The 15,033-nt window shown below is 30.8% G+C and overlaps 2 long non-coding RNA genes across 2 annotated transcripts; both read left to right on the top strand.

The window, feature by feature from the left end:
* The first annotated feature begins 413 nt into the window (after positions 1-413).
* LOC129976505 (uncharacterized) lies at positions 414-6,210 on the top strand. The gene is made up of 2 exons (XR_008785151.1): positions 414-572; positions 5,665-6,210. It is a non-coding gene; the product is annotated as an uncharacterized LOC129976505 (long non-coding RNA).
* Positions 6,211-8,081: 1,871 nt separating this feature from the next.
* Positions 8,082-14,407, top strand: LOC129976070 (uncharacterized). The gene is made up of 2 exons (XR_008785077.1): positions 8,082-8,246; positions 13,987-14,407. It is a non-coding gene; the product is annotated as an uncharacterized LOC129976070 (long non-coding RNA).
* The last annotated feature ends 626 nt before the right edge of the window (positions 14,408-15,033 follow it).

Here is a 15,033-nt window from a genome sequence, read left to right as displayed (position 1 = left end):
TCTTTTATTTTTAAAGGGATCAATTAATTGTAATAAATATAATGTATTTTTATATTTTGATTTTAAGATTCAATGGTGTTCTGCTTTTCATTCTTACTCGACTATTTAACATTTAACCTACAGTCTTTCGAGCAATTTCTTGTTCATTTAGATATCTTAAAAATTAAGAAATTCTCTAATGAAACTCTTGGAGTGTGATTGATAAAATATGTCTCTTTAACTCATTTCAAGAAATTAACTAGTTTCAATGGCAGAAAAATAATAAAAATTGTTTAGTAATAGTATATAATTAGAAATGCAAACGCAATTCGAAAAATCATTTAAATTAATTGCTCTAACCGGTTTTAAAGTAATTGCATTACCATGACATTATGACATTAAAAAAGTGACTTTTTTCCAATTCACAATGAAAACATAAATTACTAACACAAATACAGTTTTTTCACGAAGGTTTTCTCTCATTAGAGTGCAAGGTAACTGAATGTAGACTTATTTCAACTTGAAACACATCTTCAGAAAAACTTATAAGTTAAACACTTGCGAAAGTCGCAGATTCAGATTTGAATTTTAAGGTAAGTTTATCAAAAAGTTTGTTAATTACATAGAATTGTTTTAATCAGCGAAATTTTCCTAAATTTGTTATTAAATGCTGCTTACTTTCAATTTTATCATTAATTTCCTTTTTTATTAACTCATCGCCATTTAATAGAGAACAATAAAACATTTTGAATGATTTTTTAATTATCATACACATGTGCTGCATTCTAGCAATTAATGCTGAAATTAATTACTCAACTTCGATAACTATTTTCCTTCAATGCTTCATTATCTTTTTTTAGCAAATTCCCAAATTGAATCAATATTTCATCTTATTTATACAATATACAGTTACCAATTTCAGCAATTTATTGATTTTCTCAATTATACGAATAGACAATTGATGCAAATGTCAATAAAGTTTATATAAGGGATTTATTTTATTACTTCTTGCGTTCTCCTTTACAAAACATACAAAAAGAAACTATCTGTAATCGTCAAAAAATTTGAACACCAGATTTTGACAAATTTCCAAATTCCAGATCTACTTAAGTCCATAATTTTGGAAATACGTCTGTCTGTCTGTCTCTAAATAGGATAAATCGAAAAACGTTTTGAGCCAGGCGGATGAAATTTGAAATACGGTCTTTACGTAGATCTAGATCAAATTTTGAAAAGAATTCACTCTTAGGAAATCTGTCTGTCCAGCTGTCCGAACCTGCAAAGCGAAAAGAGCTAAGTGTATTTAGTGCACTAAAATTGACTACACAGATTTAACATCGGAAATGCAGATATACATATATCAAATTTCAAACGAAATTCGTTGACAAATTGATTATCTATCAGTTTTTTTTTCTTCGCACAAGTATATAAAAGAGATAATGTACAAATACATTGACTTAAATAAATGAAATTTGCTAGTTGAATTTGTGAGTATATTTGTTTATTCAGTAAGAAAAAAAGGCTCCAAAATGCATATTCTATTTTTTGGTTCTTGTGTATTAAGCGCATCTCAAAGACTAATCACCAAAGATCGCATTCTAATAGACTCTTTCGTAATATTGTTCGTCGATGGCACCGGTTAATAACACATCAGCTCATTTATTAAAATGTATGCGAGAAAGGTTTTGAGGAGACCATTCACGCTGGTTATTGCTGAATTTAAATTAAAGTTTCTCAACGAAATATTATTAAACGGGAATAGAAAAATAAAGTAAACCTATTTTTATGAAAAAAAAAATTCTGAAAAGTCAAAGCAATAATAATTATAAATAAAATAAAATGTGATACAAACATACTAAAACAAATTTATTATCGATAGAATAAAGGAACAATGAAACTTAAATGATTGATGACCCTTTTTTCAAAGCCTTATTTTTGAAAAAAATTTATATTATGAGAACAATGCAAATAGATAAATTATGAAAAATTAACATACAGAGAAGAAAAAAAGCGATTCGTTACTTAAAATTTCGTTACTTTGGCCGGATAACAACGTAGAACGCGATTTCGTGGGGTTTGCGCAAATGCTTGTGGATCCTAAATCGGCGAGATTGTGTCTCTAGCAAAGATTATGGATCTAGAGGTGGATAGTAACGACATCTATAAACAGGTGGGAGAACATTGCCGGAATTGCCGAAGAGCTTACGGAGCTACAGTCTCTATCACAAGCAAGAAACAGATAGCTATGAGGTTTAGTTAGAAGAAGGGGAAGCACGGCGATAACCACCAAGTTAAATAAAAAAAAGGCTGAAATAAAAAAAAATAAAAAAAATTATTGCATTGAATCTTGAGAAGCATCACTTTAGAGCCCAGTTCCCATTGCCCGTTGCTTTTACGGATATGGTCGTAAATTTTCCATCTCATCCTTTGTAGGACCATTCTCTCCTATGGACGTCGGTCAGGAGCTCCCCTCAAACTGTTGGTAAAATGAACAGGCATCAAAGAGACCCGGATAACCACAAGTAAAGGCAAAGAGGACAAAATACGCCAGATGCAAGATGCGAAATGGTCATGGGAGCGGGGCTTTATAGGCAGTAGTTATGCGAGATACACATTCATTTAACATTAATGCCATGTCTCATTTTCACCAGATTTTGAAGCACAAATGTCTTTAGACGTCATACTTGTAAAAAAAGCTTGTATTGCAAATAATAAAAGATAATAATTTTTTTTTCGGAATGAATCGCACGATTCTATTTTAGATTAGTTTTCCGAGGCCGGGATATCCCGGTGGGTAGGGTGCTGGATTTGCATCCTTTGGGTTGCGAGTTCGAATCCCGCCAGTCGAAGACTTCCCGTGTGTGTGTATGATGGCTGGCGCACGTATAAATCTGTCGTGGTCAAAAAGTCCTCCATGTGGAGAGTTATACCACTGAAGTTACTGGATCAGGGGTGATTGTTCTTTGATTCAGGTCTAAATTACGATCTGAGGAGGAGTGAAAGAAGTGCATGAATGAAGTCCGTCCCGTAAATAGGGTTGCGACGTGTGTGTAGCTAAGTCGTACGCTTGGCTCTAGATGGCGCTGCTAAAAACACAAGAGATGCACCCTTGGCTTCAAATCAATGACTTCTAAAGTCAGTGGGCTTGTCTATGACAAGTGACACTAGAAACAACAACACAACATTGATTTTCTAATCCGTTTCGTTTAACGAGGTAGATTCGGGAACAAATTATGATCATTACACGAGAACACATTGCATTTAAGGTGAATCCGAGCACGTGTGTTTAACGAAGAACAAACATTGTAGAATCGTCAGGCTTTTAAGCATACGGGACTGGAAAATTTTAATTTTCTTAGATCAGCATCTTAATGATCAGAGAAGGCTCAGGCGACTCCAAAAAATAAAGCAGGAGTACTTTAGTGGAGCACATATGTTAAAACTTTATTTCATATTTAAATAAACAAATTAATTAATTTATAAAAAAATGGTACTTGGCTGTAGAGACCATGATCGCAGAAAATTTTCTGACGTTTTGTCTCAGTGGAATCATGAGAAACATTACAATCAGAAATATATTTAGATTGTCCGGGACTCCAAATAGTTGATTTTTTACACCCCTAAAAGTCTTCATATGTTCCTTTTACATTTCAAACTGCCAAACATTCTGTTTTATAATAATACAATTTCGATTCAAATCATCACATCCGAGTTGGTTGTCCCTAGAAAGTCACTAAAATGAATAAATCCTTATGATTAAATTTTAAATAGAATCTTTTATATAAGGTAATTTGTATAATTTATTAATTAATTTTTAAAAATAATCAAGATACATCGTATTCATCAGTTTTATTTTTCAAATACACACCGATAAGCATTAACGAAAGAAGTCGGTGAATTCATATCATGAAAGGAAATGTAATTGACTCTCTTTTTAGTAAAATTATTTTTGGTCATAATTTGAATATATAACTTATTTTCTTCTCAACATTTAATGAGTAATATATTTAAAACCAGAGGGAGTAGTCTCACTGAAACGTTCTAGCATAATAAGGTTTCTCCAATAAAGATCATATCCGTTTCTTCCGTACAAAATTGTAAATTTGAATAGCATTGGTGAACGATAGTTACAAAATATAGATATTTGGCGCATATTTACTTAATTTATCGCGAGAATCCGTATTTTGGATGTTTTTTGCCGGTTGTTTGATGGCAAACTTTGACACGGAGCCACAATTGCAGTCACAAGAAACCATACTAAATTTCATTGATTTAAATAATTGCATTTATGAGTTACTGCGTTTACATTAATGCGAAAGTACAGACCGACTCATGGTAAACCCCTTGATGGATTTGATTCAAAATTTAATAAGTATCAACATATTAGATGCTAAATCTGTGTACCAAATTTTATGTACTTAATTCGTATTTTGTAGTCTAGATAGACAGACTTCTCGTGAACAGATTTTGCACAAAATTTGATAAAAATCTGCAAATTTGGCTGTAATTCCATATAATAAATTTTAGTCGCCAAACTCATAGCAATTTTTTAGTTATCGTGTTCACAGACAGATAGAAATAAACACGTTTTTCGCTAAAAAATATGCCAAAAATACGTTTTTCGGTGGCTGGAACGTCAGAAACATGGAGATTCGTCACAATCTGGAGTTTAATTTTTTTTTAACGACTACAATACTTCTTCTATACTTCGAATATGAAAAAATAAAAAGGATCAAATTTAGTAATTATTGAAGTAAAATATATATGAATTGTTTGTTTCTTATGGCACTTGCCACTGACAAGCCCGCTGTTACGAAGACAGCGATTTAAGCCGGAGGGGGAACGTCTCTTATTTTTTTTATAGCAGCGCCAACTAGGGCCAAGAGTACGACTTTGCTACTCACGCATCACTCATTCGCTTGCACAACCCCTTTTTACAGGAGGGCACATTCACACATCTCACAGATAGAATTACAGAAGAACAACCATGCCCAAACCGGGACTCGAACCCGGGACGCCCAGATCACGGGGAAGACGCGCTACCCCTATGCCAGGACGCCGGCATATATATGAATAATTCAAATAAATGAAATATTCTTTTTTAATCTTAATTTCGTGCCATTTTTTAGCTTAGGACCTTGTGAACTCAGTGTGCTTTTAGTGCCTTTTTCATCTTAAGACTTTGTGAATTTAATGTACCTTTTAGAAACTTTTTCAGCTTTAATAATTATTGAAGTAAAATATATATGAATTATTCAAATAAATGAAATATTTTTTTAAAAAAGATCTTAATTCCGTGCCTTTTTTTAGCTTAGGATCTTGTGAGCTTAGTGTGCGTTTAGGGCCTTTTAAAAACTTTTTTAACTTTAGTAATTATTGAAGTAAAACATATATGAATAATTCAAATAAATGAAATATTTTTTTAAAAAAATCTTAATTTCGTACCTTTTTTCAGCTTATGACTTTTAGTTAGAGACTAGCTTTTAATCCAAACTTGATTTCCTTAGATAACATTCAACTAAAAGTAATATATTACATAAAACAAAATTGTTGATTTTGTGATTGTAACATACATAAAAATAGTTAAATCAACGACATAAACTGGCTTATCGAGGATAGAATACCATAAAAAAAACAAAATGCCTCACAACAATTATTAACTTTAATGTGTTTTCCCTCCTTCAGATGAAGCTTCTTTGGATAATGGTATTCTGCGCTGCGGTCATCACTCTTGTTCGAAGTAAGCCTGTATCGAGGACTCTAACCAAAGAAACTCTGAAAGTCCACAATCATGCTTTAACTGGTTCTAGGATGATGCCCAAAAGATTTAAAAGATCGCCCCAAGATGTAACCCCTTCTGGAATGGATCCTCCAGAAGATATGTCTACTCCCCCAGAGGAAATGTCTACTCATCCACGACATTAATCCACTCCTCCACCGGAAACGACTACTCTATCCCCTACGACCACCACCGAAAGTGCTAACAATGGAGGAATAATAGACGACATATATGGATTTTTCTATGGTATTTTTCATTTTATCAGCGGTATTTTCGGTTTCATCTTTTGAAACGAACTACTTTTTGAAACTCCATTTCAAAGCATACGAAGCAAATGGAGTATTTTACAACTGTATAATTTATTGTGCAATTTCATTATGATTTTGAAATGTTCAAATCTAAAAAAAGTTCTGTAATAATGCTTTTAAGAACAATAAAGCTTTTAAAATTTATTCTTTTTTAAAAAAAAATTCATGTTACACTGATTTTACGATTGAAATATTTAGGAATATTATAAATGAATAATTAAAAATAAGTTGTATTTTATGTAAATAAGAATGTTTTGTATTATGATTTTGAAAAAGTTGAAATCATTTCCAAAATAATTAACTAAACATAAAATGCATTAAGTTCCAGATTGACCTTCATTATAAATGCTGTGAACTTGTGTCTTATGATATGTAGATTTAATTTTTAATATATTAAATTTTCTAATAATTAATAATATTTAATTTTCTTAAGGTAAGTAAGTTCTGTATTTTATTGTCTAATCATCAGACTTTAAATATCATCTATCATGTTTTTGTTAAAGAACATTGTATTCGACTAATTATATATTAAATATTTTCCAAGTTATAATAAGTGATGAAATATTTTAGTTTGCTGTTGGAACCGGAAAATTGCTTTTAAAGCATTTGTTAAAAAGTTTCATTTTTAAGAATATTTGATTTATATATGTAATAGCTTATATAGTTATTCCTAGCATTTAAAAAATGAGGTATGCTTTTTTTAAAGTTTTTAATAAATATAGTGTTTGCCTAAAGCATTATCAAAGCATTATAAAAAGGATGCACTCAGAATAACTGAAAAATTATTATACAAGTTAAAAAATATATTAACCTTAAATTACAATTTAAAAAATTCCGAAGACGACGAGCTAAGAAAAAAGGATACTTTCTTAGGCGAGAAGCTATAAGAGACCCGTCTGTCTACATTATGTCATAAGAGCACCAAAATTTTTTCTCTTCAGAGATTTTACTATAAGATTCTGATAGGGAGATTTCTTTGTCACATGTCGATTTAGGCAAGAAAATCTTAGGTATCTTTGAAAATTATGTGTGATTGCTTGGGACTTTTATCCCTTTCTTTCTGACGTGGGAACCACGAAATCAGCAGCTTTATCAAAAGCGTGTTAAAATTAATTAAAAAGTGGGAATTGGATCAGGAAATAATAGAAAATTTTAGAATAAAGATAAAAATTAAAAAATTAATTTGGATTTAAATCAGATTAAGGTATATCATTGTGTGTGTGTGTGTGTGTGTGTGTGTGTGTGTGTGTGTGTGTGTGTGTGTGTGTGTGTGTGTGCGTGCGTGTGCGTGCGTGCCATCATTCATTTCAAATGAATCTAGAGAAGCCATTATGTGGTTGCATTCTTCAAAAAATGTGTTTTCATCTTGCTGCTTCTAAGTCTAGAAGAATATCTCTTGAGATAAAAACTAAAGTAAGTTGATGCATTGATGTAACTCCTTCCCTCCATGATTCTATTAGACATTGGATTAATTATATTCCTCAAATTAGATAAACTCATGCATTAAGCATCCAGCTTTCCCTTCCTCGTATGCCTCACACACAGAGTAGTCTGGTCAGCCAGGATATTGCAAATATCTTAATAATGAGTCATCTACTTTAAATCACAGACGATATTCTTCAGGTCAGTAACTCAACAAAATGAAAATATTGTTTTTAAGGACTGCAGTTCTAAGTTCAATCAGAGTAATTTAAGCTGAACAATCACCATTACTTTATTAATTATTCTAAACGCATGAAATTTAAAAAATGCTTTTTAAGCGTTCTGTAAAATCAAAAATATTTTAAAAAAACTTTCAACAGAAAATTAGCTCTTGTATTTTATTGTAAATAAAACAGTCAAAACTGTTTTTTTTTTTTTTTTGCTATCAAAATGCAAAAAAGGCCTAGTAATATCTTTTAATTACTTGCGTTGAGTGTGTTCCTTTCTCCCTTATCAATATTGCTAAATCAGAGAGAAGGCGAAATAAAAAAAGAAGCATTACCATTCATGCCTCAGCAAAATCCTACTTTCTACTTTTGATTTCGCATGTTGACGAAACTTAATTCTTTTTAACGGAAGTTGAAATATGTATGTTAAAAATAAACATTTACTTTTTTCAAAATTTTTCCTCAAAAGCGCTTGCTTTACTACAACAACATGCATATATAGTGTTTTCCTAGGATCTGCATGGTTTTAAAGTAAGTTATAAGAAAATTTGCTTTTGTTTTTTCCCTATACATCAATGTACCCTTTTATAAAATAATTTGTTATTGTCATTTTATTTTTTATATTTAAAAATGTACGATACTGGTATAAAATGTAAATAGTTATATTTGCAATAGAAAGTAATTTTTTCCATAAATAATTAAAATGCTAATTTTTTTTGTAATTTTACACTTTATATTTATATAGTAGATTCTTGAAATAAGAAGGTGCGCAAGACTGCAAATTTATTTACATATTCTTTTTTGTAAATGAATTTCTTTTAGATCAAATTTCCAATAATGCATATTCATAGAATAATCCCTTTTTTAATCACCTTACATACTTGTAACTATACTAAGTATCCATTCCAATAATAACTCAATATCTAAATTTTAAATCACAAAAGATAGGAATATAGCTCCCCATGGAAAATGCTCTAAATAATGTAAACAAATATATTTCATACTAGCCACCTTTGGCGAACAGCTGGTTCACCGGGCATGGTGATAATATTTAATTTCTGTTAAATCATTTAGATATAACTTCATGTTAGTGATTCTTTCAAATTCCATATATCAATTGTCTTTTATATGTTCTGGATCTTTTCATTGGAAACCAATTGCATGACATAACACCATTTCATCAAACGTAAATGTGCGGTTCATCTATTTTGTAAATCTTACGGTAATATAATTCCTAATATAACTCAATTTTTTTATTTGTCTTGTTAACTATACAGCTTTCAATAATGAGGAAAAAAATCCCATGGTTAAATATCTGATGAAGTAATGAAAATAATTTGATTTCGAGGGCAACAATGTAATATATTATTGGAATCAAGCCAAAAAAAATTTTTAATGCCAAAATTCAGAAAAAATCTGCACGGCTATTAAATTTGTATAATTAAAAATACTTTTTTTTTAAATTATTAGATGGTGAAAACGTTTTTGTAATATTTTTGGGATTTATGGAAGACAATATTTAATATGTTGTTGTGTAATATATTGTTATATAATATATCATCGGAAACTTAAGCAAAAAATATTTTTTAAAAATTGCCAAAATTCAGAAAAAATTTGCCCGATTGTCAAAAAAAAAAATTATTTTTAAATCTTGAAATGGTTAAAAAAATTTTTGCAATAATATTTTCAGATGTTATTACTGAGAATGGCAAAATTGAGCATAATTTTATTTAATTAAAATTTTAATTAAAAATCACTCCTGGTGCATATTTTTCCCCTCCAAGGAACTTATAAGTCAAATTTGGTAACGGATGAATTTTGGAGCCTGTTGAACGTAAACACATACTCATTACATTTATCGTTATCATTGATAAAGTTAAAGATTGTTTCAATCAATTAAAGTACAGTTGAAAACTATGAAATCTAAATTTTTACAAAGTTTCCCATTCCTTTTAACCATATTTAGTAAAATATTTTTTGATAAAATCAATTTAAAAAAAAATTCATTGCTCTGCAAGTAAAGCTATGAACATTAATTTTTATTATTTTAAATCAATCAATGGATGTCTCACTGGAGCTCCATTCATTGATTGATTGACAGATGCTCCTGAAGGTGGCGATTAGATAAGGGCCAAATGAAATATATACCACAATAATGATATTTAAATTTTCATGATGAGTCAATTTTGATTATTGAGATGAAGAACTTTTTTCTTTTTTGGTAAAAGGTTAATGCGTCAAGAATATTTTACTAAATAGAACTAAAAAGAGCAAGAGACTATAAAAAAAATTTAGATTTCATAATCTTTTCAACAGTTTATGTATTCATTGTAACATTAAAAGTATAATTATTAATGCCATTTAAGGCATTTTTCCAATGAAGCCTATAAGCCTATCATAAATAGTTCTGGGGAAAAATAACTATTGGGTCAAGATTAGAGTGGAAGGTGAACATTCAAGTGGAAGTGAGTCAGAGTGGGCAAAAGAATCTAATTTTTACATATTCATGAAAATCTTGAGGTAGATTTTTTTAACGATTTCAGTATTTTGAATATAAGATTTTTCTTGAAGTCTGACATTTCTTTTATTTATAATTCATATACCAGAAAGTATTCGAAATATATTAAAAGATAAAAGAATTTGTTTGAAAATGAAATGCAAGCTACACAAACATCAACGCTAATATTAATCGATTTTAGAATGTTTCACTACAAAGTGTATCTGAATTTCAATGAGAAAGCTGTTTTACCTCAACAATGAATAAGCAGTATACGTATAATTTATTGTAATTGTGTATTAAAAAAAATTTCTCTCAATAGATCGTTTTTAACCGTTAGAATTTCGATAAATTATTCAAAAAATTAACGTTCTTAAGTTCTCAAAAAAAAAAATTGTAATGAAAAATTTGAACAAATTGAAAAAACTTTTCATTGATTAATTATTAAATAGATTGCTTACGCCTTTATTGTATTCAGGATTATTCAAGTATTCTCGCTATAATGGGATTGTATCCTTATAAAATAATCAAAATTCTTTTGGATTTCAAGCAAATTCAGGAACCAGTATTTAAGCCATTCTCCAAGAAAGAAATTCAGATTGGTTTGATTATTTGAACGGATAATTTCAACTTTGATACTATTAAAACACATTCAAAGCTGAATTATCAACTTTAAGTTAATTTGAAAATATACAGAAAGCAGTGCTTTCGCCACTTTTTTTTTTTTTTTTTTTTTTCACCATAGTGGTTGTTTTTTAGTAAAAAAGGATTTCATCAAATAAATGGTTTTGAGGGAAATAGTGATTAGATGCATTTTCGCTTCTATTGTTTGCATAGCTAAGGCTTTAATAACACTAAAAAATCTTAGACATTTTTATATAAAATAGTAACAGTGATCTTTGGATGGATAATTTCAATGTTGAGAGTATGAAAACATATTCAAATATAAATATTCCAGCTTTAGTTAATTTTAAAATACTCAGAAAGCAGCTGTTTTGCTATATTTTTTCCATACAGATTATCTTTTAATAAAATAGGAATTTTATCAAATAAATTTGTTTTTAAGAGAAATTGTCATTAGATGCATTTGTGTTTCAATTGTTTGTATAGCTAAATATTTAATGTCATTAAAAATATTTTACATTTTTACATAAAACAGGAACAGCGATCTAACAGCTTTTCTTCCTAAACAAAATTTAAGATATCGTTTAAGCCTTTTAGTTCTTTTTTATAAAATATTTAAAGGATTTTAACTTTTAATCCTGTTTATGTGCAGAACTAATGGTAATACTAGCTTTGAAGTCTCAGCATCTCTAACCTAGTCGATGTAATCAATCTCATTTAAATGTTTCAGGAAGCTTCTTGCAACAGTTAGAAACAAACTGCTGAGAAAATGAAAAAAAAAATCATGCCGGAAAGGATAAGATATGACAGCATAAATTTCATTCTAAGGAACTAAATAAGTTGCTCGTCAGATTAAGAACACAAATTAAATGATAGAGAAAAATAAATTATTAATATATAATCATTAAATGATACGATTAATTCATGCTAAACTAATGAAATCACTTGATAAATATCAAATGCTTCACTTCAATTTTATTTTGGAATCTGTTATGCATCTTGCAGATGAAGAAAGGCTGTGACAATATTTTACACAAACTACATACAGTACACTCCCGATTATCCGGTTTCATGACTATCCGGCTTCTGTATTATCTGGCTGAGTTTTCTTTTAGCGTAATTAAATGAGGAAGGCAAGGCGTTGCATTGGTCAAGACATTGGAAGCGAACGTCTGCTACGATCCTCCTACGTGTCGTGTGCAAAATGCAAGTTGTGACTGGAAAAGAGCAGCATTCTGCTCGTTGGTCATTGTCGTCTATTATTCACAGTCACCTATTAAAAACTTTTAAATTTGTAAAATTTAAAAATTTAAAAAATTTGTAAAATTTTGACTCTTATATTATGCTTACCTTTTCACATTTGTGTAATCATTTATCAGTGAAAAATAAAATCAGCTTCAGTCAATTCTCTTAAGAATTAAACCTGTGATTTAATGCTTTTTAAGTTTCCTGCATTTAAGTTAGGCATTATACAATTTATGTTAAAACGTGAACAGTTCGTGTGCTTTAACTTACTTTTACACTAATAAATTCTTGAAACGTGCAGTGCAGTATATAAACATATATAAACTACCAGTACAGAACCTTCTATTTTAACTCGACACGTTACCGGCAACTTCTATTATTCTCTGAGCCGTGGCTACACTCACATTCTACGCGGCTTGAGATAAATGAAGGCCTTTATAAGAGTTGAGAAAATACATATTAGCGTGTCCCAAAAGTTTCTTTCTCATAGCGCTATGAATGACCTTATCTGTCTCTGCTTGTGCAAGCATGCAGTCATCGGTTTCAGTCATACCAAAGCTCTTATACAGTAAGTTTCGTTTGTAACACCCAAAAAAAGTTCTCTTGTTCCATTTGGTGGGATTGGAAAGGCGTCATTTTCTAGAGCTTCTTTCTCCAGGTGAATAATAAATTCTATGAAATACTATCATCAACTGGATCAATTGAAAGCTGCCATAGCAAAAAAACAGCCTGAATTAATGAACCGACGTGGCGTTGTTTTTCATCATGGGAACGCGAAACCACATATTGCGTTAGTCGCAAGAGAGATCTTACAGTTTGATTGGGATGTTTTACCACATCCTGTATACTCTCCAGATCTCGTTCCATCTGATTATTACTTTTTTCTGTCCTTAAAAAAATATCTTCGCGATCAGCGCTTTAAATCCATCAGGGAAATAAAAGCGCACCTCGAGGATTATTTCTTGTTCAAAACACAACAATTTTGGAAAGAAGGCATAATATGGTATACTGGGAGATGGAAAAAGGTAATAGAGTAAAATGATTCTTAAATAACAAAGTAAATAACATCTTAAACAGTAAATATTATGTATTAATTTCATATTAGAAATAGAAAAAAAAATTTATGGGACACCCTAATATTATAATAGAGAGTTTTAGTATAACAAACTTTCTCTTCTGGTATTGGTGGGCAAATAAATGAGCTCATCGAACTCCGGCCTGTGCAGTTTTACTTTTATCCGGCCTTTCCTTCTACTATATTAGGCCTGATACTCGGGAGTGTACTGCATTCAAATTTACCACCGACCACTAGAAAAATTCTGTACAAAAAAACAAACAAAAAACAATAGTTAATTGTCAATAGCTATACTCAGCGATAATCCCGCCGCTGTCAAAGTTATTCAAGTTGTTTTTGTTCTTATGGCATTTGCCATAGACAATCCCGCTGATGAAGTCAGCAATTTTAAGCCTAGTTTGCGCTGTATCTTCTGAAAGTAAAGACCCCTGAGCACCCGAGGGCAGAGTCTGATTTCTAGCTCATATGAAGATGACGCTCACACACTCGCGTGCACAACCCTTTTTACAGGGAGGTTCTTTCACACACCTCACAAATAGAATACAGCGTAAAGAACAACCATGCCCGAACCAGGACTCGAACCCGGGACGCCCATGTCCCGAGGAAGACGCGCTACTCCTAGACCAGGACGCGTACATGTTATTCAAGTCGGTACTCTCTTCTCCAACACTTCGGTCTAATTAAATCGTAAATTAAAAAGAGAAAACAATCAATATAACTTTCGAATATGTTTTCCCATCTCATGACCCTGAACTATTTTATCAACTGAAATAATAATAACAATCAAATGATTATTCTGAGAAGTGTAAGTTAACATATTTTTTTTTCAGATGAAATTATTTTGGATGATTATCTTGTGGATTGCTACCTTCTGCTGTCTGCTCCAAATTAAAGCAGGAAACGCTAGGTCAATCTTGGAGCCGTTGCATGTAATCAACGAAGATGATCCTACTCTTGACCGGGTTGACATGCCTGGCATGGGCAAACGATTCGCAAGGGCTCTTGAAGATGACAACAATGTGACCACAGTCGAACCCTTGACTACCACCAGCTCCGATGATGACAATGACATTTTTGTCATCATTATTGATTGGTTCGGCTGGCTTGACTGGCTTCGTTGGTTTTGGTGGTGATTCAGCCCAATTTAAGAAATTTCGAAAATGAGGAAATTGAATATTCAGGGATATATGGATTTCAAGAATTTTAAGAAGTGTATACTTTTCTCTATATCCAAAAAAATGTGAAATTTTATTATTCTATTTCTAATTAAAAAATTTTTTAAAAAAAACCTGATTTTTCGTAAAAAGTTAAGTGTACTGCTATCCGGTCACGGTGAAAGCAATTTCTAACACATACCATCAATTATGAATATTGCACATTGTCATAAGAGTTTTCAATTTCTCTCTTCAATTTATATATCCAAGATCTGTCCGTGTGGCGTCTCATGTATTGATTCCTTTATAGTACGCATATCTTTCTATGTCTGGTTGAGTGGAAATTTAAATAAATAAATACCTGTTCATATTTCTTTAGAATCTGATTAAAAAATGCAGAGACAAATCAATGTAATTTTAAAAATGCAAAGTAATCTTGAAATATCTTAGTATGGTAATACAGTGGAATTATGCCTAACAAGTATAAGCTGTTCCTGATTGTCACTCATAATACGCAACAGTCGTTAAGTGAAACAATTATTTCTATAGAAATCCATGTAAAATAGAAAAATGCGTTCCCTTCAGAAAAAATTATGTAATTTATAATTTAAAATGGATTTTTTACAAGAGAGTTGTAAAGACAATTGCCTTTGATTACGCTTAAAAAGTTGGCGAAAATGAAACACAACATTATTGCCTGATTAGAGTGATACTTCTCAACGT

This window comes from Argiope bruennichi, chromosome 7 (genome assembly GCF_947563725.1).
Source record: "Argiope bruennichi chromosome 7, qqArgBrue1.1, whole genome shotgun sequence".
In the NCBI taxonomy this organism is placed as follows: Eukaryota; Metazoa; Arthropoda; class Arachnida; order Araneae; family Araneidae; genus Argiope; species Argiope bruennichi.
Note: the sequence above shows the minus strand (reverse complement) of the source record. Positions and strands in the feature narration are given on the sequence as shown.